Source organism: Myxocyprinus asiaticus, chromosome 47, assembly GCF_019703515.2.
Source record: "Myxocyprinus asiaticus isolate MX2 ecotype Aquarium Trade chromosome 47, UBuf_Myxa_2, whole genome shotgun sequence".
NCBI classification, from domain to species: domain Eukaryota; kingdom Metazoa; phylum Chordata; class Actinopteri; order Cypriniformes; family Catostomidae; genus Myxocyprinus; species Myxocyprinus asiaticus.
This window is the reverse complement of record NC_059390.1, coordinates 30,657,338-30,666,546: the sequence shown is the minus strand read 5'-3', so window position 1 is coordinate 30,666,546 and position 9,209 is coordinate 30,657,338. Positions and strand designations below refer to the sequence as shown.

At 35.7% G+C, this 9,209-nt stretch overlaps 1 pseudogene; it reads left to right on the top strand.

The window, feature by feature from the left end:
• Positions 1 to 2,056: 2,056 nt before the first annotated feature.
• LOC127436852 (xylosyl- and glucuronyltransferase LARGE1-like) overlaps positions 2,057 to 9,209 on the top strand; it is an 81,385-nt pseudogene continuing 74,232 nt past the window's right edge.

Genomic DNA, 9,209 nt, shown 5'->3' with positions numbered 1-9,209 from the left:
TTTAGATGACAGTATAAACATCTTTAACAGTAAAAAACAGCAAACCTTATAGCAAACAGAACAGATAGCTTATTTAATTCAATACAAACAACACCATACTAAATATAAACTTTAGGGCTGTTGTCCATTGGCTAAAGAACTAGACATCAGCTCACTTGTAACCAAATCCATAACCACAATATACATTGAGGGGGAAAAGTCCAGGTTAAGCGGTTCAGGTTAAGAATGTTTGTGTCATGTAAGATGTCAGTATATAACTAAACATGCAATATTTGCCCACTATTTTATGATTGAAATTTTGTGCAGACCAACAGTAATTTCCAGTGGTGCAAACTATTCTCCATTTGGCAAAATTTGATGTTTTGAATTAAAAATATGTCACATACAGTATGTGATTCGTATGCCATTCATAATTTTGAATGTGAAAACATTAACGGAGCCATTTTCAGCATATAAGGCTTAAGACAAAGAGTGAATGTGTGTAAATTGTAAAGGAATTGAATGAATGTGGTTATCTTGTAAGTTTCTGAAGTACCTCTTTGATACTGATATTGATCTATAACACAAAGTAGAGGGTTATTACCTATAGATTAAAACAAGAACCTGTGACTTGTGGCTTCAATTGAGTTTTTAGGTTGTGGCGAGGACAGTGTCATATATTTTTAATGCAAATATTATTAGGTAATAATTTAAAATCAATTTAAGATTTTTGAAATAATTTATTTGTCTTTAATTCTGAATTTTGTCTTCTTTTATAAAAGACTATTTTATTTTGAGGATGAGCCACCAGTTAAAGGAGTAGTTCACCTAAAAATTGAAAATTTACTTTTACTCACTCATTTACTCACCCTTATGTTGTTCAAACCCCACATACTGTTACTGTTACTTGGAACATAAAAATAGATATTTTAAGCAGCTCTGTTCCATAGAACAGTTTATAGTGATCAGGAGCTGTCAAGCTTCAAAAAGGATAAAAACTTCAAAGCACAATTAAAGGTTCAGTATAAAGACATCATAACAGTAGTCATATGACTCGTGCATTATATTCCAAGCTTTCTGGGGCCATACAACAGCTATGTGTTATATGGACTACTTTTAAGGTATATTAATTATGATTTTTTCTCTTTGGACCTTGACAGTAGTGGTCAATATGAACTGTTTTTGTATGGAAAACAGCAGCGTTAGGATTCTTGAAGAAAATATTGTGTTACGATTCTACTGGGAGGGAAAAAAACACAATGAGGGACAACTTGACAGCAGTAAATAATTTTGTGTTTTTTCTTTTTGTTAGCCAGCTGTCACAGTCATGTCATTTTACAGATACATCAGTGATGAAAAGAAATTCAAATTCTGTTCGTCTTTTCTTTGATACAGCACAAAAAAGAAAGAAAAGATGACTAAATCAGGCAACTTGCTAGCAATGTAGACACAGTGATGTTGATCTTGTACTGTGTGAAAGAAAAAGATCTTTTAAAACCAAAAATGATAAAACTTTTTGGGTCTTTATCGCATTTAAAGCCTTTATTCAGAAAATGATTGCATTCAGAGCCTTTACTATTTTAAAGGACCGAGGACCGTTATATCTGTGACCTCAACACCCACGACCTCACCCCCCACCCCAAAATGGTTTGGTCCCCCCTAATGTTCAAGACATGGTTACGGCCTTGCTTGTAACACTGTGTGAAGAGCCCTAAGAAATGTAACTCAAATAACGTTGCGTAAGTGACAATTACTTACTTTTCTCTGGACGCACACAACTCTAAACACTCCACGAGAACATAATGACAGTGACAGGATGAAGAGGTTTAAATACTCTCAATATATGCCGCTGAATCGGGCGAGAGTGAACGCAAAGCACAGCTGTCAATCACAATAATCAATGCACTCTCTCATTCTTTTTCCAGCACAGAGCTCATTGTCAGAATAAAAGTCCTCTGGACTGTGCCATTAAATTGCGGGCAATTTGTACATGAGAAAGGCTCATCAATGAGTGTCCTCGGAAGGTACTAGAGCAGTATCCGCATCCACTTCGGAGTCTGTGATGGCTGCAAGGACAATGAGACGGGCCACTTGTCTAGTGTACATATTGTCCTTGATTCAGACATCAGCTGATGACCATCAGCACCTAGTGAACTCTAATGACCTTCCTGATAAGGCAAAGAGCCCTGGGCAGTTCGGGATCCAACAAGACGACAGAGTCAGCTGCAAGATCCGCTTTGCTGACATGCCACTTTTGCCAGTGCTGCATAGATGGTAAGTAGTCCCTTATGAATCTAGACCAAAAGTGGTCCACTAGCACTTGACAATGCCTCCATCTTTTCCTGCTCAGTCCTTCACGCTTCGGGAACACTAGTTTAGGTAAAGCTCTGTCCTAAAATGTCAAACCGTTGATTTTCAAGTGTGGATGAACTGAAAGCTTTGATGGCTGAAACCTGGTGGAAACTTTCACCACAGCTTTTACAGAAAGTTGTTGATTCTATGCCCAGACATTGTCAGGAAGTTCTGTGAACGAAAGGATTGCAAACTAAAAACTAAGTATTTTGAATAATTGATAAACCATTATCAAGTGTCCAAAGAATATTTTGTCTTAATTTAAAATCATTTATCTGTTGTTTTATCATTTAAAGCATAATCTTTTTTGTTGTTGTTGTTGTTGCTGTTAAATGTTCTGCTTAAAAAGTGTGCTTAAGTTATCTTCCTTTACAATAAATGCAAAATGGTTTGATGTTTTGTTCTCAAATGCAAAGTAATTTATTTACTTTTTGAGGCCACTGTATATTGTTTTGAAAATGCATTCTTGCGATCATCTGCGCTATTCGTTAATTATTGTGTTTAAATAGTGTGTATACAGGCATGTAAAATGTGAGATGTCAGGGAAGTTCATCAAATTTTGTGCTGCTGTGCAGACCAGCGTCTCTGTCTTAGCCTCTGTCTAGGAGATGTTTACCTCATGATTTATAAAATAGCATCTATAGAAAAATACAGCAGGTGTGGATCCTGGTGGTTCTGCACTGAAAAAGCAAAGTGGCTTTAGTGTTTGGCAGAAATGCAATATGTATTATATATTACAAAAATATGAATGCTACGTGTAATCCTTTACAGTATAAAGCTATCCACAGGTGCTAGCTAGTGATTTTTCCATTAGTGATGATTAGCTTTGCATCTTGGGACATCTGACCTGGTCTCTGTTCGTTCCTTCAGTATCACGATTTAATAATATTACATCACGGCTTTATATCTTATCGAGAATGCTCAGTCTTGCGTATTCTCAATAAGCACTTGTAAACAAGTGACATTCAACTTTTCCTCGAATGACGCCACTGCTGTTTCGTCATCATGAACATATTTTAAGAATGCGCAAGATGGAAGTTACTGATTTTCGCAGTCAGGACTTCATTCAAGTAAGACATTCAAGTTTATTTGATTTAATTAAGAGAAACAAAATGGTTGGATATAAAATGGATTTGTACCGTTGCTGACAGGTTAAAATTGCTATTGTTAGGGGCAGTTTCAGTATTACTGATGTGGTATTTGCAGTGAAAACATGAAATTTAACTTCACATATACAGTACTCATTGCCAGTATATCGAACCATTTGTATGTATAATCATAAAACCCTGCAGATACAGTCCAGACAAGAAAATGTTTAGTCTAACCAATTTTTTTTTTTTTTTTCCTGTTTAGATCGAGAGTTCTTGGGAGACCACTCTCTGTAAAAACTCTGTAAAATGAACTGCTTAATCCAGAAATAATACTAGCCACACTATGAAGAGGGGTTGGCAGTTGTAAAAGAATCACTTACTGTACGTTGAGGGAAAACCATCCAAAACACTTTATAACCTGCAGATTTTGACCTTTGACATTAGTATGATATCCAACAAGACATTATGGGATCTGTTGTTTCCAAATAATAGGTTTGTTTGAAAATATCAAAAACATGTAAAAAAAAACAAAAAAAAAACAAAGATATATATATATATATATATATATATATATATATATATATATATATATATATATATATATATATATATATATATATAAATACTACTATGGTAACATGTTTAAAGATTTCAATTTACAGGGCATAAAACTATTTGCAGTTATTGTTTCATTGAATTATGGAGGGATGCTAACTGCTAAGGCACTTAAATACAAGGTTGATACAGTAACTGAATCTACATTAACCTACAGAAATATATGTTGAGTACAGCAAAAGAAATACAAAATGTATAGGATGTGTTCATGATTGCAGTCTTGTGTATCTAAACTTTGTCACATGAACAACTAGTTAGTGATGATACTGATTTAAGTCTCACAAACCTTAAGAACACAAAACAGTTATTTGTTAATTTCGAGTTGGATGAAAGTATGAGTTACATAAGTTGTCAATCTGAATATGGACTATCAAGCTTTAGTACAGTGCAGTGTGGACTGATGAACATTAAACATGCTGTGGACAACTCTGTTTCCTCCTCAGTCAAACCGCTGCCTCTATCGCCGTTGCAACTGCATTTATGCTGATTGGGGTGCCTGGTGAGCATGAGACATTGGAGCTGCAATTGCGAGACATGGGGGAGCATCACCATGCCATTCAAAGAGAGCTTAGCCTACTGCCCAGGGTCCCAACCCACAGCAGCCATAATAGCAATGGTCGCCAAGGCAACCAGTTACACACCCATTCCACTGAAGAGGGCACAGGTGATAGTGAAGCTAAAAAAAAAGTTGCTGCAGGCAACAGCTCCGGCTGTGTCCCTCAGCCTGTGGTGAACAAATGTGAGGTTAGTATGTGACATAACATTACATTGAAGTAATTCACAGATATAACTAAACAGATTTAAATTTTGCCTCAAATCATGATGCATGTTGAGGGGAGGTGTACTTTTACTTTTATAAGTGATTGTTTTCCTGGCAGAAGATAAAACAGCTGAAAAAATCCTATAGATTTACAGTTACCCAACCCATATCTAAAGACCAGAATATCATAGACACTTGGGTGTAGGCTCTTTTGACATGAGCTGATAAGCAACAACCCAGAACAATCTAGCAATGCCCTAGAACACCACATAAGAACACTTAAAGGATTAGTTCACCCAAAAATGAAAATTCTCTCATCATTTACTCACCATCATGCCATCCCTTTCTTTCATCTGCCGAACACCAACAAAGATTTTAAAAAGAATTTCTCACCTCTTTTGGTCCATACAATGCAAGTGAATGGGTGCCAAAATGTTGAATCTTCAAAATCCACATAAGGGCAACATAAAAGTACTCCAGATGACTCTAATAGTTAAATCAATATATTCAGAAGCAATATGATAGGTGTGGGTGAGAAAGTGATCAATATTTAAGTCCTTTTTCCTTCACTTTCACTTTCTCCTTCTGTTTTTGGTGATTCACATTTTTCGTGCATGTCGACCCCTACTGGGAGGCGAGGAGAATTTATGAAATGAGTCGAGAAATTAACAGCATGTAACTAAGGAACATTAAAGGAATCATGACATGCATGTTTTTATTTGATTTTCTTCCTTGAGGTTCACTTATAATATTAGTAAAGTTTTTTGCACAAAAACATCATAATGTAGTATTACATGACCTTTTCTAACTTGTCTTTGGCCCTATGTCTGAAACGCTCGTTTTTCTGTGTATTTCACCTTTAAGACACACCTACTGTTATGATTGGCTAAAATAGTTGTAAAGCAAACGCCCTCCTGCCATTAATAATAATAAGTTCACTGAGGGATTGTGGGATAGAGTTCCATAATGTTGGAGTAGTAGTGCTAAAAGCCCTGCCACCCAGTGATGTTAGATTTTAACGTGGGATGAGTAATAAACTGAAGTCAGAAGACCTGAGTGAGTGAGATGGTATGTAGGGATGAATAAGATCTGTGATGTAAGGAGAGGAAAGAACATGTAGAGCTATAAATGTTGTGAGGAGTAATTTATACTTAATGTGGTAAGAGACAGGTAGCCAGTGCAGTCTACGTAAAATGATGTGAGATGGGGGTGATGTGAGATGATTTCTTGGAATAAGTGAGAACCCGAGCTGCAGAATTCTGAATGTATTGCAGTTTATTGATTGTTTTGATGGGGAGATCAGAAAAGAGGTCGTTACAGTAGTCGAGTCGTGAAGTGATGAAACGTGAACAAGAGTCTCTGCATCTTTTATATTGAGAATGGGGTGTAGACTGGCAATGTTAAGGAGGTGAAAGAAAGCAAGTTTTGTGAGAGAAGAGATGTGATGGAGGAAGGAGAATGAAGAATTAAAAATAATGCAGAGGTTTCTGACTGTAGAGGAGGGTCTGACCAGGACACCATCAATATCAACAGACTGATCAGAGTGCCAAGATGTAAGATTGTGGAACCAACTAAAAGTACATCAGTTTTGTCAGTGTTAAGTTTGAGAAAATGATTAGTCATCCAGGTATTGATGTCATTGATACATGCACATAAGGAGCTTGTGGGGAAGGGGGCAGTGGGTTTTGAACTGATATAAAGCTGTCAGCTTTATATCAGTATATTTTATATATACTATTTTTATTGTATACTGTGTATTCTATATTGTGTGTATTGTATACTGTACATTGTATATTATTATTTGTATATTATGTTGTGTGTAATCAGAATAACAGTGAAAGCTGGGTCCGTGCTGGTGGATGATGTGACCCAGGGGAAGCATATAAGTGATGAAGATCAGTGGACCAATAACAGAACTGTGAGAGACCCCTTGAGAAACAGAAGCTGTAGTAGATTTTGACTGACAAATAGACATGTAGTGTTGACGGTCAGAGAGATAAGAATTGAACCAGCACAGTGCAGTACCAGAAATGCCAATAGCAGAGAAATTAGTATGCTGTGTGAGATAGTGTCAAATGCAGAAGATCTCTCACGATCAATATACATCAACACTGCACTTTATTAATCTTATAAATCTCACACTGGACTGTCAAAAATTACACACTGGCAACACACTGGCAACACACTGGCAACTGGCAACTGACTATCAACCGACAGCCTAAATGTCAATACAGAACAATACAACCTACTGTATATTTTATATACACTATTTTTATTGTATACTGTACATTGTATATTATTATTTGTATATTGTGATGCAGATTTTACTATATTTGAATTAAAGATGGGTCTAGGGGGAGTTAAACATACATCTCCTAGAAGAGATGATATATGTTATGCATTGATCCAACATTTATCAGATAGATCTTTAAAAATTATTTTAAATCTTTTCAACAAGATATGGAATGCAGGAAAGCTCCCTTCTTCATGGAAGCATGGAACAATAGTACCAGCAGGCAAACCTGGAAAGGACAAATCCATTCCAATTAATTATAGGCCAATTGCATTAACTTCGAATTTATGTAAACTGATGGAAAAAAATGATTATACATAGACTAAACTATATATTGGAAATAAAAGGACTTATATCGCCATACCAGAGTGGATTTAGGGCGGGTCGGAATACAATGGATGCTGTTTTAAGCCTAGAAGCCGATATCAGGAAAGCTCAAGCAAATAAAAAAGTATTGGTAGTGGTTTTATTCAATATTGAAAAAGCATATGATATGCTTTGGAAAGAGGGACTTCTTATAAAACTTAAATGTATGGGAATTGGAGGTAAATTGTACAACTGGATTATGGATTTTCCTTCCTTGAAAGAACAATACAAGTTAGGGTAAGAGTTGATTATTCTAAGATATACAATACAGATAATGGAACTCCTCAAGGAAGTGTATGCAGCCCAGTATTTTTTAATATTATGATAAATGATATTTTTAGTAATTTTAAAGGTGACATAGGAAGGGCATTATTTGCAGATGATGGGGCAATATGGAAAAGAGGATGTAATATTACATGTGTATCACAAAGATTACAAAAAGCAGTAGATGAAGTGGAGGTATGGGCAAATAATTGGAGCTTCAGATTATCAGTGGCTAAAACTCAAGTTATATGTTTTACAAAAAGGAAATATGTACCAGAGGTTAAGTTGAAGTTATGCAAACAAGAGCTGGAGCAAATCTCAGTAGTTAAATATCTCGGTGTATGGATGGAACCTAGACTGACATTTGCAATACATGCTAAAAAACTAATCAATAAATGTAAAACAGGAATAAATATTTTACGATGTTTATCTGGAGTTGAATGGGGAGCTTGTAGATTATCATTGAAAATAATATATTGTACATTAATCAGATCAAGTTTGGATTATGGAAGTATAATTTTCGGATTTGCATCTGAAATCTTACTGAAAAAGATTGAAGCAATACAGAATCAAGCTTTAAGAATATGCTTCAGAACATCTCCCATTGCAGCCATGCAGGCAGAAGTTGGGGAAGCTCCTTTATACCTTCGTAGGTATAAACTAAGAATGAATTATTGGGTTAATATAAAAGGTCATAAAGAGAGTCATCCAGTAAAGGGAGTGATAGAAGAATGGTGGGAACATGGAAACAAAAACATTAAAAGCTTTGGATGGATTGCTAACAGGGAAGCACAAGAAGTTGATATTGCAGACTGTGATGTTAGCCCAACTGTGATATTATCCAGTATTCCACTGTGGATATTTCCAATGCCAATAGTAGACTTTCAAATACAAATAAAAATTAAGAATGAGAAAGATACCCCTAAGAACATTATTGTACAGCAGTATTTAGATCAGACTTATTCATCATAGTTACATATATATACTGATGGTTCTAAAGATCCTATCTCTGGAAGAACAGCTGCTGCAGTATATATTCCTAAATTTCAAACCAGTATTAAGAAAAGAATAATTGATCATGTATCTGTGTATGCAGCATAATTAATTGCCATGATGGTAGCACTCCAGTGGGTAGAGGATGTAAAACCAAGACTAGTAGTAATATGTTATGACTCACATGCAGCAATCTCAAGCCTTGCTAGTGGAGTAAAATCATCAAGGCAAGACACTATATATGAGATTCTTGCAAGCTTGTTAAGAATAAGTAGTGTAAGCTTAATAATGTTTTTGTGGGTTCCTGCTCATGTGGGAGTGGAGGCTAATGAATTGGTTGATAAGCTAGCTAAGCAAGCTCTAAAGCACACAGAGATAGATATTCAAGAGACTCTTAGCAAGAAAGAGGTTAAAGGGAAAATTAAAGAATTCATAAACAATGAAAGGCAAGAAGTATGGAACTGTGATAGCAAGGGCAGAGATGTGTATAATATTC